Source organism: Bufo gargarizans, chromosome 5 (assembly GCF_014858855.1).
Source record: "Bufo gargarizans isolate SCDJY-AF-19 chromosome 5, ASM1485885v1, whole genome shotgun sequence".
Classification (NCBI taxonomy): domain Eukaryota; kingdom Metazoa; phylum Chordata; class Amphibia; order Anura; family Bufonidae; genus Bufo; species Bufo gargarizans.
In genome coordinates this window covers 85,039,751-85,057,986 of record NC_058084.1, presented here as the reverse complement: position 1 = coordinate 85,057,986, position 18,236 = coordinate 85,039,751, and positions in this window count along the sequence as shown.

Here is an 18,236-nt window from a genome sequence, read left to right as displayed (position 1 = left end):
AGGGTGTCTAGCCGCTACCTTGCCCAGATATCTCCCCCACTGAGGATGTCCGGGACTGGATGGGCCGATGGACCTCTGATGCCCGCACTACACAATGTGTTCATAATGGTATCCAGCAGCTGCCCTGCCAGCTCGATTGCCAGACCCCCCGTCCCCATTGAAAATGTCTAGTGCTAAATGGGCCGATGGATCTCCCATGCACACCAGCCAGCCACCTTGGCTGAAGTTTTAGACCCAGTTCACAATTTGCATTTTGATACAGTTTTACCATGTAGGAGTACAGCATAATAGGAGAACTATCCAAGAAAACTAGATGGGACACATTTTCTAAATACTGGCGTTTTACACTTCATTAGTGTAAGATGTGCCAGAGGTCTCTTATTAAATTTGTCACATCTTGTGTTGTCTGTGCGCCTCAAAATGTGACACAATTACCAAAAACCTGGAATAATTTATGCCAACTAGGCTTCAGTTCTAAATTATTCCAGGTTTTTGGTAATTGTGTCACATTTTGCCATATTGTACAGAGCACTGTGGACTCAGACCAGCACATGAAACACCGGTCTTAGTAAGATATTACATAAGAAATCTAAAACGTAGGAAAAGTCCAGCTTCCAATAAAACTGAGGATCTATTTGGATGTGAGGATGAATTCAAATGTGTATAACTGGTAGCACCATCTATGCATTTTAGTACGTTGCTTTTAGAATTCCAGAATTCCCCTTTAATTGGTACAATTCATTCAACCTTCTTCTAGGTTGACCCATTCCATGCCCATAGAAGGTCTGCGCCACTTACAATGTTTTCTTCTGGGAGTGAAAAACAACCTTATAAAAAGTTCACCGTTTCCCCTAGATAAGTTTATTGCAGACAGCCCTGTTAGGTGCTGAGTGACTTCTGCTTCTGCAATGATGCCGTAATCACTAGCACAGGAGGTCATATACAAGGAAGATGAATATGTTTTGCAAAGTTTTGTGTCAAAATGCAAATTGCAGCATACAAACCGGATATCAAGGAACACCTCCTTAATTGAACCTAAACAAAAATAAATAAATAAATACAAATCTAAACATTTTAGAGTTTTCCTCATCGGTCTAGTGCTCGATTCTGTTTATTCTCCCAAATTTCGCTGTTCAAAAGTAGCAACATAAAATGGCCACTATCATAGTCGGGAGAAGAAGACTCTGCACTGCAGACCCATGCATGTTTGCCATTAGAAGTCTGGGTGCAATAAGGGACAACTTCTTCGCCACCTTCACTCCTGTGGCTAGTCAGACAAGGCCCAACAGCCACTCCGTCCATTTCCTACAATGTCACTTTATATAATGTAATTGTATAATACTCTTGAGTGGGTGGGTCCCCAAATCAGCAGCTTCCCTTGCTTCCTCTATAGCTACGCCCCTGGACAAGCTCTATAAGAGATGTAATGGCTGCTATTTCCCACCTAGAAACAGTATAGCAAATAAATGGCTGAACAGAATTTTTTAAAACTTCAGCAGCAAAGAAGAGCAGGGCAGGAAATGTAGACCGCAGATCTCACAGTTATATAAAAATATGAAAATTTTTATTTTTTGCTTAAAAAAAGCACAGGGTGTATAACATGTTAACTTTAGGCCTCATGCACACGACTGTATATGGGATTCACATTTTTTGAGGTTCGTATACCTTTCCCATTCATTTCAATGTGGTCCGATTCTGTATGTCAGTTCTGCAAACGATAGAACATTCCTAGCCGCAAAATGCAGTCCATGGCTCCATTTAAGTCAATGGGTCTGCAAAAAACACAGATGGCTACACAGCTCTCTCTCCTTACTTACCCATACATGCTTGTTTCATGTCTATGTTTTCATTAGGCCTCCGGCACACAAGCGTGTGCACCTTGGGGCCGCAATACACGAACACAGACCATGGGGAAGCCGCAGCGGATCGCAGACCCATTCACTTTAATGGGTCCGCGATCCGGCCGTTCCGCAAAAAAGATAGGACATGTTGTATCTTTTTGCAAAACGGAAGTACGGGACGAAACCCCACGGAAGAACTCCGTAGTGCTTCCGTAGGGTTCCGTTCCGTGCTTCCATTCCGCATCTCCGGATTTGCGGACCCATTGAAGTGAATAGGTCCGCATCCGTGAGGCAGAATACACACGGAACGGTGCCTGTGTATTGCGGATCAGAAAATGCGGTCCGCAATACGGCAACGGGCAGCACATGTTCGTGTGCAGGAGGCCTTAGGGAGAGAGGCTTATCTCCCAGGAACACAAACACCCCACTATCAGTAGTAGCCACAAAGTATAAGGATGACCTTTGTTAAAAAATTCTAAGTCAGGCACAACATGATGTTAAAGCTCCTAGAGAAAGAGCAATGTTACGGCTAAAATGTTTTAGTCCCTATGTTGTTCTCTCTCTAGGAGCTTTAAAGAGGACCTGTCACCGCTCCTGACATGCCTGTTTTAATAGCGTCATGCATTCCCTATGTAATAGCAATTCTGGAGCCTCTATTCTTATGACTCTATGTTGTGCCATTCTTGTATCATTTCTACTGGAAGTTATGAATGAATTGCTAGCAGTCTCCAGTAAGGCTACATTCACACGTCAGTATTTTCCTATATCCCGATTTTCGGTCCGTTTTTTGCGGATCCGTTGTTCCTGAAAATGTTTCCGTATGTCATCCGTTTTTTGCGGATCCGCAAAAAACGGAAACATGCATACATTTCAATAATCAAATAAAGTTGTTTGGAATTCATTGAAAAAAAATTGAAAAAAAAAAATTTGAAAAAAATTTGTTATGTGTTTCCAGGAACGGATTCCGCAAAAAACGGATGACATACGGAATGACATCCGAATGTCTTCCGTTTTTTGCGGATCCATTGACTTTGTATTGTACCAGGATCCGAATTTTGCGGAAAAGAATAGGACACGTTTTATATTTAAACGGACATGCGGAACGGAACAACGGAAACGGACAGCACACATTGTGCTGTCCGATTTTTTCCAGGACCCATTGAAAATGAATGGGTCCAGATCTGGCCCTGATCTGTTCCGCAAAAAACGGAACAGATCAGGAAAGAAAAAACGGGTACAGAGGGGAGGTGACCAGTTGGGGGGGGGGGGGGTGTACCTGCACAGGCAGCACTGACTTTATAGAGCGAGTCTGTGCAGGTACACCCCCCAACTGGTTACCACCCCTCTGTACCCTTACTGGAGACTGCTAGCAAATTATTCATAACAAAAATAACTAAAGGCTGAGCACTCACCACCTGGACCACACAGGGAAACACATAAAACTGAGTTAAAATTGAAGCTTCACGCTGCCCCCCCGACATGTTTCGCCGTGAACCGGCGTCTCTGCCCTAACCCCTGAAGACGCCGGTTCACGGCGAAACATGTCGGGGGGCAGCGTGAAGCTTCAATTTTAATACAGTGCATGTTGCAGCCCTAATCAGCACAAGGGGAATTGAAACACTAGTACTCTCACTATACTGGCAGCGCGCAGCCAGCCAAGCACTAGTGAACAGTACCCCGCACCAAGAAATGTGGCAGTGCAAAACCCAATAGCAAATTGAATAGATGAGTAAGGACTGCGATGCACTGGAATTTTAACATGTAGTTAAGTTAGAAGTAATACTATTAGAAGCATATCAATAAAAGTTAAGTATTAGGTATATGAGTAGGTGCTGGATTAATAGGTGTAAGTTATTCCTCAGGACATTAGTAATTATAAATTTTTTTGTAAAAACACTGCATCCAGTACTAAGGGAAAGTTTAGCTTCGTTGGTAACATTACATGTTACACAAGTTACGATCATCATTTTCACCCAATATTGATGTTTATATATCCCATTAGAAGATCTATAATGCTATGTATTTGAATGGTGACTCCATCTACGCTGCCAACATTTATTACTGCTAATTAACTACCTCAGCCACGGTTTTTCGTTGATTTTAGATTGTATTATACTTTAGTTATTGTAATCTATTGGTTATACCTCAATTATTGTTGTCTTTTAATGATTATTATTTTTATGTCGCTTTATCTGCATTTTGTAGTAATAAATTACTTAAGCGTGATCACTACTCAGTTTTATGCGTTTCCCTGTGTGGTCCAGGTGGTGAGTGCTCAGCCTTTATAGTTTTTTTTTGTTACAATTTTTTATGACTAGGTGAGTCATTAGGCTTAGTAGCACCCAATCCATAGCTATCGACAGAGTGAGCCACCATATTCCTATATTTATACTTTACAAAATTATTCATAACGTCTAGTAGAAATACAGGAATGGCACAACATAGAGCCATAAGAATAGATGCATGGGGTTATTAAGAGGCCTAACCATCGAGAGGGCAGGGCAATTATGTTCTGCCCATGAAGCCAGAAGCTGTTAAAGAAGACAGCTGGCTCATATTCCTTAAACTTGGGTATGGAATGTAGTGGTTAAGTTGACCTGGTAGGCAAGTGGCTAGAGAAGAAAGGAGATGGTGAAATCTGGCAAGAGCTCTACCTGTTGAGCCAGGCATAGACCAATGTAGCTCACTCTTTTCCTCTGCCACATCTGTCAAATTATTACAAGGTGAATTTTTATAACGCATTTGCATTCAGACTTTGAATAATGTTTATAAAGTACTGAATCTATATACAGGGTGGCCCACGAAAAAGTAGCCCACCTCCAACGATCGTATAAGATGAATGAGCAAGTGGATTTATTTTATTTTATTTTTTAATTACCCACAAGTCACAAAAGACAGTGGTCACCGTTCAGTTCTCTGCATCTTTGGACACGTCGGATTCTCTCGGCTCAGACGGCTTGCGATGCTGCGGATGGTGTTTGTGATGTTCTTATTGAGTTCATACTGGGGATGTGGATTTTTAGCGGACACTTTATTTTAAAATTTCCCCACAGATTAAAAAATATAAAAAAAAAACACATGTGGACAAGTTTGGGGAACGTGGTGGCCATAACCCCTTGCTCACAGTTCGCTCCTCCATAAACGTAAAGTTCATGAATCTGTGCCAGTGAGATCCGTGAGGTACAGCATGTTGCCCCATCTTGTTGGAAAAAGCAGGACATTTTTTCTTCTGCAGCATCGGTGGAAGAGCTTCAAGCAGTATCAGCCAACATAATCCAACCTGGCCAAGGATGCAGGGACGTAAACAGGGACTACTTTCAGCAGCTTTTCTGTGGGTAATTATTAAAAACAATTCACTTACTGGTTCATCTGGTCATACCATCGCTGGAGGCGGACTACTTTTTCATGGGCCACCGTGTATAATAAAACCTCTCACTGTATTAATATATAGACCAAAAAAAGCTGAGAAAAGTTGGCAATGTGCATTGAACAGGAGGTTTTCAAGGACTCAAATCAGGCATGAACAGACAAACCAGACAACTCAATTACTGCGTTTTATACTTTAGTGTATTTTAGACAGTAATGGTCAGGGCTGAAGACACTTTGGAATTTTCTGTTAAAAACAAAAACTTCTGCTGATAAAGACTCTTTCATTCGATAGCATTTCTACTTTGGAACAAGCTTAGGCTGTAACAAGAAGACGTCTGCGAAGTTACTCAAGTTTATATTTTTGGTTGATGATTTCATAGCTGCCAACTGGCATTCTTTTAATCAACCATCTGTGTGTCCCATATAATAATACACTCCAAGCTCCAAAGACACAAAGGAAGCTCTAATCATTGGAGCATTTTAAAACAGTACCAATGGACTGAGGTCTACAGAAGAAAGCCATTCAAATGCACCCTTAGGGCTCTTGCAGATTGCCGTGTTTTGGTTCCACACTAACTCTAATTTGTAGTTAGCTGTAATACCGTACTCAAAGGTTTTTGTGGTCATACATTTCCTCCATTTGCCTTTTATATGGGCTATGCTGCACCATATTACACAGATACTCTTACCTAAAAGCACTGCATCTACAATAAAAGACCTCCATAATACAGTGGCACCATACTGCTGCACAAGGTGTGGTTACGGCTGCATGTTATGGAACCAAAGTCAGTCTTGTGTACCACCATACCAGCTGGGAATGAGGCCCAAGCGTCACAGTAGACTGGTGTTTTTGCAATGATTTCCTTTTTGTTAAACTAAGGTTATGCACATGGGAAGGAATAATGCAAGTCACCCGTACATACTAAATGGTAAAACACTGGGTAAGGCCTCTTTCACACTACAGTATGTTGAATTCAGTGTTTTGCGTTCCGTTTTTCACGGATCCGTTGTTCCGTTTTTTTCTTCCGTTGTGGTTCCGTTTCCGTTCCGTTGTTCCGTTCTTCCGTATGGCAAATACAGTATACAGTAATTTCATATTAAAAATTGGGCTGGGCATAACATTTTCAATAGATGGTTCCGCAAAAAACGGAACGGAAACGGAAGACATACGGATGCATTTCCGTATGTGTTCCGTTTTTTTTGCGGACCCATTGACTTGAATGGAGCCACGGACTGTGATTTGCGGCCAAATATAGGACATGTTCTATCTTTTCAACGGAACGGAAAAACGGAAATACGGAAACGGAATGCATACGGAACACATTCCGTTTTTTTGCGGAACCATTGAAATGAATGGTTCCGTATACGGAACGCAAAAAACGGACCGTATACGGAACGCAAAAAACTGTAGTGTGAAAGAGGCCTAACACTGACATGGAGAAGGAGTTAGGAACTTTAGTTGACAGAAAACTAAGCTGTAGAAACCAATGTCAGACAGCTGCTGCCAAGGCCAATAAGATTATGGGGTCCATCAAAAGGGGCATAGATGCCCGTGATGAGAACATAGTCCTACCACTTTACAAATCACTAGTCAGACCACACATGGAGTACGGTGTACAGTTCTGGGCTCCTGTGAACAAGGCAGACAGAGCTGGAGAGGTTTCAGAGGTGGGCAACTGAAGTAATAACTGGAATGGGTGGACTTTAGGGCCCAGAGAGATTATAAAAATTAGGGTTATTCCGTTTAGAAAAAAAGACAACTAGGAGGAGATTTAATAACTATGTATAAATATATCAGGGGTCAGTACAGAGATCTCTCCCTTAATCTATTTATTCGCAGGACTGTGATGAGGGGACATCATCTGCATCTAGAGCAGGGATGGCCAACCTAAGGCTCTCCAGCTGTTGCAAAACTACAACTACCAGCATGCCTAGACTGCCTACAGCAGGGCATGGTGGGAGTTGTAGTTTTGCAACAGCTGGAGAGCCGCCAGTTGGCCATCCCTGGTCTAGAGGAAAAGAGGTTTCTACACAAACATAGAAGAAGATTCTTTACGGTAAGAGCAGTGAGACTATGGAACTCTCTGCCTGAGGAGGTGGTGATGATGGCGAGTTCACTAAAAGAGTCCAAGAGGGGCCTGGATGTATTTCTGGCGTGTAATAATATTACAGGCTATAGCTACTAGAGAGGGGTCGTTGATCCAGGGAGTTATTCTGATTGCCTGATTGGAGTCGGGAATTTTTTCCCCATAAAATGAGGAAAATTGGCTTCTACCTTAGTTTTTTTTTTTGCCTTCCTCAGGATCAACTTCAAGCATAACAGGCCAAACTGGATGGACATGTATTTTTTTCAGTCTTACAAACTATGTTATATAATAGTAGCAAACATTTTAGTGCAAATAAAAAAAATATCTGGATCACTTATCACTGATCTTCTGAGCTGCATCTTCTTTCATCAGGTTTATCATGCTGTTTTCCATCTCCACGCATGCATGATAATGAAGATGTCTTGAGTTTCCTATTGACCGATGTACAGCTTGAAGCTCGTGGGCCACAGTTATCACCTGCCATTTATAGTACCTATAGCAGGCATGGCCAACCTGCGGCTCTCCAGCTGTGGTAAAACTACAACTCCCTCCATGCCCTGCTGCAGGCAGGCTAAGCATGCTGGGAGTTGTAGTTTTGCAACAGCTGGAGGGCCTCAGGTTGGCCATGCCTGACCTATAGTATCTGGCAGAGGGGCCATTGGACCTCTGAGATGCATGGGCTTGGGCTTGACTGCAACTCCTATGGTTACACTTTTGCTTTAACATCGAAAATATTTTTGAGAAAAAAATAAATGCACAAAAGCTCTAATATTCTGTAAGAAGAATGTGAACACAACATTAAATCGGGAACTATACAGCACAAATATTTTATGTTGTGTTCAGGCATGCTACTTGGGACGTTGTTCTTCATCGTCATCTTGGGATACACTTAGGATTCCTTCCCCATCAGCTGTACGTCGCAGCTACTCTACATCTCTTATGTGAAAGCACTGATGTATGAAACAAGTGCAGCAATATGCTGTTATATAATACGTGCATCTGTGAACTTAATTTGCCTGAAATATCCCCGAGGTAAAAAACACGAGGAAGGATTTCACTAAGCAAAACATCACACAAATAGTCTAACCCTACATCCAGCAGAAATATATGTAAAACAAGTATACACAGCCCGGATAATTGGGACAAAAGCCTCAATCTTGGACGGGGTGGTTTTTGTATACAGGGCTTTCGTGAACAGATTACTTTTTTTTTCCCATGTCTGACCTTTGAATCGTCTTCACTCTAAAAGGACAAGATATATTAAGACCAGAATGCGAACACAGGCTTACTGCTAATTCCTTGGCCAGAAGCGGCAGCCTGCTCGTCAACAGATTGAGGTAACATACGTAGATACACACGAGATGGAGCAATATGCTCTAAAGGAAACCGTTAACTCTCTGCTCATCACTTACATAACAGCATTGCTAAAGCAGAGGACAACTGCATACAGGATATCGGGCAGCTACAATATCTGCCCTGGGCTACACTCATACAACAGTGGAAACATGGACATTTTTTTTCTTTATGGCCCCTGATTAATGCCCATCAAAAAAGAGGCATCTGCCCCACAAAAAATATTCAACATTTTTCAAATCAGCATCTGGATCTGAATACTTTTGTAATTGCACATAATTACCAATTTAAAATAAAGTTATTCACTGAAATCTCCGTATAGCGCCACCTGCTGTTTGCTCTTTTTCCAATTTCTCTGTCCTGCTCACAGAGATGGAAGCACACACTTCAACTGCCACCGGTTGCAACTCCCCCTGAGCTGTCAGCTTGAAATAAATCTAGCAGAGCAATGAATGTGGAGATCTCTGGATCCATGTGAGGTACAGGGCTGGTTCTAGCTTTTTTTATTTTATTTTTTAACAAAAAGATTGCCATGTACTATACGATGTCTGAGCTTTGTACATCTTTGCAACACGCTGTTTAAGGCCTTGTTCACATTTCCGTGTCAGTGTCTCGTCCGTGAAAAAACAAAAAGGTACGCGTTTCATCCCTGAAGGATCCGTGGTTGTTCCGTGTGTCCGTTTTTACCACCCGTGTGTCGTCCGTAATTCACCGACATTGCTCAGCTGAAAATTAATTTAAAGAGAATCTCCTATTAAGCCTCATGCACACATCGGTGAAACACGGACCGTGTGATACTGGCCTGGATTTCTTCTGAGTGCATTGCACTCAGAAGAAATCCAGGCCGGTATCACACGGTCCGCGTTTTACAGACGTGTGCATGAGGCTTTAGTCTTCAGTGAAAAACTGCCGCAACACGGATTTGGGTCACCGATTTTCACGGACCTATAGACTTCAATGGGCCCGCCTGGTCTGCATCATGGATCAAAGTAGTGCATGTCCCTGTGATTTTTTTAATGACCCACGGTCAGAAAAAAAATAATTAAATGTGAACAGACATGGGTACGTGTGCGGTCTGCAGAAAATGAAGACAGCACACGTCAGTGAAAAACGGAAATGTTTGGAACACTTTTTAGGTTTCATTATGTATCTAAACTTAAAAAAAAAAAAAAAAAAAAAAAAAATTTTTTAATAACATTGCCTCGTTATAGAAATATCCTGTTTTGTGTATACAGATGTCTGCATCCTAATGTTTACACGCTACATACAAACCTGTGCGTGCTGACCTTGCAGCCATGTGTTATGTCTGGCAAGAACACGGGGCAGACCTAGGTGTGCATGGAAGCTGTAGACAATAAATTATACGATTAGGGAGGAGCGAATCGAATTGTCTCATGAACCAGAGTTCTTCACCTGTGAGGGGCTGTCCCTGCTGCTGAAGACTCTCCCTCGACTTCCGCTACCGGAACTACAACTGCGCATGCAATACTACACTTTGGGGTAGCGGCGTCTGAACAGTTGCTGCTCTGGCACAAGATTGTCGGGGCCGAGTGAGATGTCCAGTCCTGTCAGTCAAATGACGGGGAGATTTATCACCAGCAGGGACAGCCCCTCACAGGTGAAGAACTCTGGTTGATGAAACAATTCGATTTGCTCATCCCAAGACAGGGTATTTTTAATGAAAACTAATTAAAGTTATTTTTATTTTTGATGTGCAAATTTGTTACACATTCTTTAAAGGGGTTGTGCCATAAACTACTTTTCACTCCACCGTTTATTTTCATCAATTTACCTCATTTGCAGTTTTCTCTTACCCCCCATGCTTGAATTCTACCTCCTGGTTTATTATGTGTCTGTTTCCCATCATGCCTTAGGGCAGTGAGATGTGGCAGATTGTGACACTAACCACAACCCTTGTTCTTACCAATGAGGCTTCCTACATTACAAGGCTCCAATGCAAGACGTTACCTACAGCAACTGAAGAGCAAAAACACATTCGTTACAGGGTGCAATGCTAGGCTAATAATTTTTAGAATTAGGCAGTTTTGATAAATTGTGGTATTTGGGTTAAGTGACAGCGGTAAGCAGTATTTGTTGGGCAGAATACATTATTAATTAAAGGCCTTTAGCCTATATCACCTACTAAAAGACTCGTACTTCCATGCTCCCCGCTGCTGCTGTGTGCTGGCTCCTGTTCCTCCATCTTCTGGTCTCCAGCTTGTTTTCTGCTGGCTGGCATCAGTGGCGACGTACTACTTGGGGAAGCTACCACTGAACCAAAAAAGACAACCACATTAGGTTCAGAATAAGTGATCATTGTTGGAGCACCATCTTTCTACAGAAATTAAGGGGTTGTCGGCTTTCCAACACTGATGAACTATCCTCAGAAAAGGTAATCAATATCAGATCGTTGGGTCTGACATCAATCAGCTGTTTGAGGAGACTGCAGTGCTCACTCTCTTCACTGGTTACCTGCTCGATGATTACATTGCAGCAGCAAGCAGTGCAATTACAGCTCCTCTGTCCCAAGTGAGGAGAGGTCAATATTGGAACGGCCCTGTTAGACTAGGAAAGTCTTTCCCAAAGCTGGCTTTGTCAAAGGCTTTTGCTGATCTCTGCCAGTGGCACTAAATATATGGGTCGTGCACAGAGCCACTATACGGTCAATGCTTATCAGGTTTAAGGCACTCACAGGGCTGTATATTAGGAACCAAATGCAAGACTGGCTCCTGTCAGTCTTTCTCCAAAAGGCTTTAAAGAGAACCTGTCACCATGAAACGATGCAATCTCAGGCAGCATGTTATAGAGCAGGATAAGCTGAGCAGATTGATAGTTTTATGGGAAAAGATTAAACAAAAATAGCAATTTATACATTTAATGTCTGCTTTTTCTGAACTCTATTGTACACGGGAGCAGTCTTAGCCGTGACTGACAGCTATCTCTTTATACACACTTACACAGAGAATGCCATCACTAATAACACCTCCCCCGTGTACAACTATCAGTGACTGACAGCTATCCCTGTATACACACTAAGGCTAGTTTCACACTAGCGGCAGGGGACTTCAGCGCTTGAACAGCCTGTCAGGTCCGTCCTGCCGCTAGTTTGTGTGCCCCCGGACTGCCGCTCTGTCCCCATTGACTATAATGGGGGATGGGGCGGAGTTCTGGCGGCAGCACATGCAGAGAGGCGGCCGGACTAAAAGTACTGCCGCTAGTGTGAAAGTACCCTTACACAGAGAATGCCATCATTCACTGATGATAACGAAATGGTCCAAGATTAAAAAGGTATAAATTACATTTAAATTAATGCAATTTAAAGAAGACGACATACTACTAATTCTAGTTATAAAAGTTTATTTTAACAATGTCAAATACAGTAAAAAGGAGAATACTGGATCTTTCAGGAAAGTGCTACACAAGATATAGTATCATAGCCTGTAGGAAAGACATCTTCAAGGCAACACAGGAAAGTAGAATCCAAAAAAATAGCAACCCGAGCGTATAGGCCAAGGAATAAAAAAATAAAATAAAAGTTAATGACTTCACATTTTGCAGCATTTGAAAGGTGTAGTCTTTAAAAAACATTTTCATAGAAAATATTAAAATTGAAGGTGCCAATAAACAGTCTGCACCAGACACAGTGCTGATTAAGTCCCTTTCGCTGATTAACATTAAAAAAGATAAAATAGTCACATCCCAGAGTCCTACCCCCCTGGACAGAAATGGGTAGCAATCATTTACTTTCCCCAGGATTATTATACCAATTTGTGCCAAAAATCATCCAAGCTTCTAACTGTAGAAGCTCAAATCAAGTCTCTAGGTAGGGACTTCGACATGATCAAAGCACGGCCTGTTGGACATGAATCAGAAATAGTACTGGATTTGGTAGTCACTGGTGGAGTAGATTGTGGCCACGTGACTCCAGGCTGAACTGATGTCATGGAAGCTACATAGCCTGATAGGAGCTGGTTTACAATTTCAGAAAGAGAATTCCAGAATGTGATCCTCATCTTCCCTTTATAGACCACGTCATTATGAGCTAAAGTAAAGGCGTATTTCGTGCCGAATGAGCAGGCAATTATTGGAAAGGGACTGTTCCTGACTGATAACGGCCTGCTCGTCAGTGGAGGTGAGAGCTGCATTCACATGCTGCAATCACCTCCACCGTACGTGGATGAACACGATCTGCTGCACAGAAACAACGATGCAGAAAACGTTGCATGAATGATTTATTCATCCGATGAACAAGCATTTTGCCTCTTTCACACGAACAATACAGATTGGTGTCGCGTTTCGCTGCACCGAGCCATTTTGCAAGCAAGTTCAGTCACTTTTGTCTGCCATTGCGTTAAATTTTTTCCACGCGGGTACTATCAGTTTTAATGCGTTTTTCATGCAAGTAAAAATAAAATGAAGGTTTACAAACATCTCCTAGCAACCATTAGTGAAAGAAGCAGAATATAGAACATGCTGCGATTCTCGCGCAACGCAGAAATGGAGAAAAGAAACAGTCATGTGCACAGACCCATTGAAATGAGTCAGGATTCAGTGCGGGTGCTATACGTTCACTTCACACATTGCACCTGCGCAAAAAACTCGCTCGTGTGAAAGGGGCCTTACAGGGACGCATTATCGGGAACATTCATTCCCAATAATCCACCCGACAGTTGTGCATTTAAATAGGCCTTGAAGGGCATTGTTGCGAAAAAGTTTTAATATATGCAGATGAGCCTCTAGGAGCAACGAGGGAGTTACTCTTACACCTAGAGGCTCTGCTCTCTCTGCACTTTGAGCAGACCAGGCAGTGAAAACTGATCCTGAAGCCTCTAGGTGTAATGCCTACGCCTCCATTGCTCCTAGAGGCTCATTTGCATATATTAAAACACAATTTTTCTCAGCAATGAGGGCACATATGAACATAGGACCAACACAGATGCCTTCAGCTGCCGAGCGCACATGTAACAGGTCAGCCGGTGTCATAGGTACAAATCCGCTGATAGAGGTCCCTTGTCATATACAAATGAAGGGGGGGGGGGGGAGAAAGAATGGACTGTGCTTTTCAGATAGCAAAAACCCATATAAACAGACTATTTAGAGACCATGCTAACTAAATATATTTAAGCAAGATGTCCAAATCGTTAAATGGCAGCTTTGGGAAAGCCTCTGCTTTGATAGGCCAGCAAGGTGTAACTGAAGGTGGTCCTAGGAATCGGCCGAATAAAAAAAGCACATTAATGTTGATGGAGGAACAGTGTTTTATGTACATGTAATTTGCCTGGTAAAAGTGATTGACGCTCAGCTGCATGACCAGGTGCCGGAGATGGACCCCACTGAGCATGCATAAAATTATCAATGTATATTCCAATAAATCCACCTCAAGTGATGGTTAGCGTAGACAAAAACTACTGAATCGGCACTTCAGACTTCTGCCATGGGCATCTGTACTATGCAAAATCAGAAATGCATCTGAACTTCTTGTTTTAGGATCCATGGAGGACTGAACAGATACATGTAAAACAATGGACCAATATACAAGGACAATGAACATGATATATTGTCAGGGCAGGACAAAAACACACACACACACACACACACACACACCCCAGACCAAGCATCCATATGTATAACTGGAACATGACGTGTTTCCAAACTGATATAAAATCTGCTTAGTTACTGCAATACAAAGCGGTGAAAAACAACCAGACTAATATTCAGCATACTATAGTATTTTCCACATTTCCCATTAGGGATCGCCATCATCTGTCCGTGTTCTCTGCAATCTGCAACAGACTGTTCATTAATTTCCTTCAGCTTAAAATTGGGTGAAATTTAACAAAGAACAATCGTTTTAGCAGATAGATGAAAAACCATTAGAAGAAGTCAGCCATGTTTAATAATGTAGTCCTATAAAATCTTTTATTTAAAGAAAGCTAGTTCGTGGACAAAAGATCTTTCTTTAACCCCTTAGTGACCACCAATATGCCTTTTTACGACAGTCATTTAGGGCCTTAGGCTGGGCCACTGCAGGCCGGTCTAAGTGCTGCACGGATCTCCCGTGCAGCAGAGAGCGGGGGCTCGGCTCTCACAGCCAGGACCGGAAGGAATTCTGGGGTGTTTAACCCCTTACATGCCACGGACAATGGCGCCCGCTGCATGTAAGCGGTGACAGAGCGAGTAGACTCCCTCTGTCTCCCATCAGCACCCCGCAAATGTGATTGCAGGGTGCCGATGTATGTAAAGGCTGGCTAGGGCCTTGTATAGTTCCCAAGCTTGCCTTGGGCGTTTCCCAGCAGGCTGTGCCACAGATTATTTATTTTAAAAAAAAAATAAAAATCCAATTAATTCGCTTTTCAATAATAAAAAAATTCCAAAAATAAACCCTCCAACATGTTTGGTATCGCCACGTGCATAACGACCCACATTGCATAAATATATGCCCCACAGTGAACACTAACAAAATGAATATGGCAGAGTTGCTAATTTATTCTTAGGCTACTTTTACATTAGAAAAAGTTATGGGTCTTGGGAAGCAGCGATAAAAAAAAAAAAAAAAAAAAAAAAAAAAAAAAATTTTGCAAGTAAAAAGGGGTGGGGGGAGGGGGGGGGGGTTGTTTATTGCACAAAAGTAGTAAAACTTAAAGGAAAAAGAAAACCCTACATTTGGTATCGCGGTAATCGTACTGACCCAGAGAATAAAGATAACTGTAAAATCTCAGTGGCAGTATTGCTGTTTTTCCCCCAACTCTTTCCCAGAAATAGTTAATAAAAGTTAAATCAGAAAGTTACATGTACCCCAAAATGAAACAATTAAAAACTACAACTTGTCCTGTAAAAAATATATCAAGCTCTTATACAGCTAACACAGATGGGAGAAAAAAAAAAAAAAAAAAAAAATAATAAATAAATAAAATATATATATATATATATATATATATATATATATATATATATATATATATATATATATATATATATATATATATATATATATATATATATATATATATATTTTAAAAATAAAGGAAGAAAACACTTGGTCAGTAAGGCCCAAAACAGGCTGATCACTAAGGGGTTCATTTTTTTAATAAAATAATAAATGTTCCCAGAAAGATCCTTTCGTCCATTGCCGGGTTTCTTGAACATGCATGACCAATCTGATCAACTGTAACGGCCAATATGGACCAAAATGTGTATGGCCGCGTCTGTGAGACAATCGCTCACCAGATGTTTGTTCTACTGCTGTTCAACCAACTTCTATGCAATGTGTATGGACACCGTAAAAGTGTTTTTCAAGACTTTTCCATTGATGACCTATCCTTTGAATAGGTCATCAGTAGCTGATCGGTAGGGGTCCGACACCCGGGACCACCGATCAGCTGTTTGAGAAGGCACCAGAGCTCACAGTAGTGCCGCGGCCTTCTCACAGCTCACAAAGCAGTGCCGTACATAGTATAGAGGCTGTGCTTGGTATCGCGCTTGGCCCTTTTGACTTCAATGGGACTGAACTGCACCTTGGCCATGTGACCAATGAACATGTCACTGGCCTGGGTTGAGCTACGATCATGGATGCCTTCTCAAATAGCTTATCCTTGGGGGTCCCAGGTGTAAGACCCCAGTAGAAAAGTTTCACAAAACCCCTTTAAAGGCACAGAACGATGTTCGTTCTCCGATTTGCACAGATATGATACGAGATAATGAATGTGTGATGCTTTGAGCTTGCACAGCATGCACCAAGTCTGTTCAAGAACATTTCAAAAATGCTAGCGTGCATAGTCTCCTGTCCGTTGACAATGGTCCATGTTAAACTTCACGGGAGGCCATTTACTTTTAGGAAGGGTCAAGAGAAAATGATTTTGACTCTAGACAAATCCCTAGAGTCAGGAAACCACAGCACCTAAATAAATGATATTTGTGCCCAAGATATGGTTTCATGATAGGACCATAAAAAGTTGGCTCCTGGAACGAAGTAATTCTCTGCACCTAGAGATTTCTGGCTAACCATGATTTGTGCCGAAAAGACACCATCAAGGAATCAGTATTACATTTTAAATCAATTGGACGGTGACAAAGTGTCCTAGATGGTGAAAGAACAATCAAGGAAATCCAGTCTTGGGCTGGCCATACACACTAAATACAGTTGTCTGGCCCACAGCAACCTTTCCCGACCTCTCCATAGACATGCATGTGACCTTACCGAGGAGAAAGCTGCTGCCACTGACCCTCATCTTTCCTGATATCCTTCAGGGCGAGAGGCCCTCAAATGATAGGTGCGGCTACCTTTACACCGGGGATCAGCAACGTCCTGACCTCCAGATGTTCTGAAACTACAACTCCCAGAATCCTCCTTTCACTTCTATGGGAGTTACAAGAACAGCCAAGCAAGTATGCATGCTGGGCGTTGTAGTTTCACAATAGGTGGAGTGCCGGAGGTTGCTGACCCCTGCTTTACTCCAATCGCTTTTTTAGATTTACAGCTTAAAAGCACCACTGTACAAAAATAACTAGAGCAAAGGGAACGCTTGGCCAGAGGCTAGGTATACTCTACAGGAGCATAAAGGTCGGCAAACGAAAAAAGTGGAGGGACCTAATAGGTCAAAGTCTTCATTATTGTCAACTTTGCTAAGATCTATTTCTACAGAAAGCTCTTGTCGCCACTACAGTAAGACACTGCACGTCACAAATACTGAAGAACATATAGAAATAAAAGATATGCAAACAAAAGAAATCCTCAAAGAATCGGATCACAGCAGGGAGTTTGCATGCAGTAGAAAGAAGGGAGAGCAACTCGCTCCACTTCATTCAGCACCGAGCTTCATTTTCAAGATGATAGTCACTCATAACACTGTGCACAAACGTAAAAGACCTGTTTTCAGCTGATGATACCACTACAGATTTATCTTCTGTGGATTCCGCCCATGTGAACGTAGGCTTTGTAAGTTTGTTGACCAGATGTCAGATAGCAGTGGGTACCACCTCTGGGACAGACCATCAAGAATGGGGCCTCCGAAGAGAAGCAGCATGCTCCCCATGTCTATGAGAGTTCTGAAAATAGCTGAGCAAGCTACGATAGTCAGACGTCTCGCCACAGTAAATGGAGAGCAAGCCGTCCATTTTCAGTCGTCTCTCCATTCACCGCTATGGGCCAGCCAACGGAAGGTGGCCGGACATGTGCGGCTGCTCTCCCTTCACTTCAGAGGTCCTGTTCTGCAGATAAGAGCGGGTCCCAGAGGTCCCATTGTGGAATATCCAAGCCATGTGCCATGAATGTTTAAATGGGAAAACCCCTTTAAAAGGATCAATACAAGGCGTAATGCAATACACAAAGTAATTCAACTACTTCTGTACTATGCAGAAACTAAAACGGTGTTCAAAAGCGAACATATGATAAGTGCTTATGAGACATCAAACATAAAAAGCAGGTAAGTGGGGGGGGGACTCCGTATACAACCTGCCACTGAAAGAGCCAGAAACAATTAGTAAGGCTCTACCAATCAAAACTGGAAGAAAGTGATAACATTAAAAAGATTTTTTTTAAAGTCCCACAAGAAGGAGTAAATCTGTTTACTTTTAATCCCTCTATAAA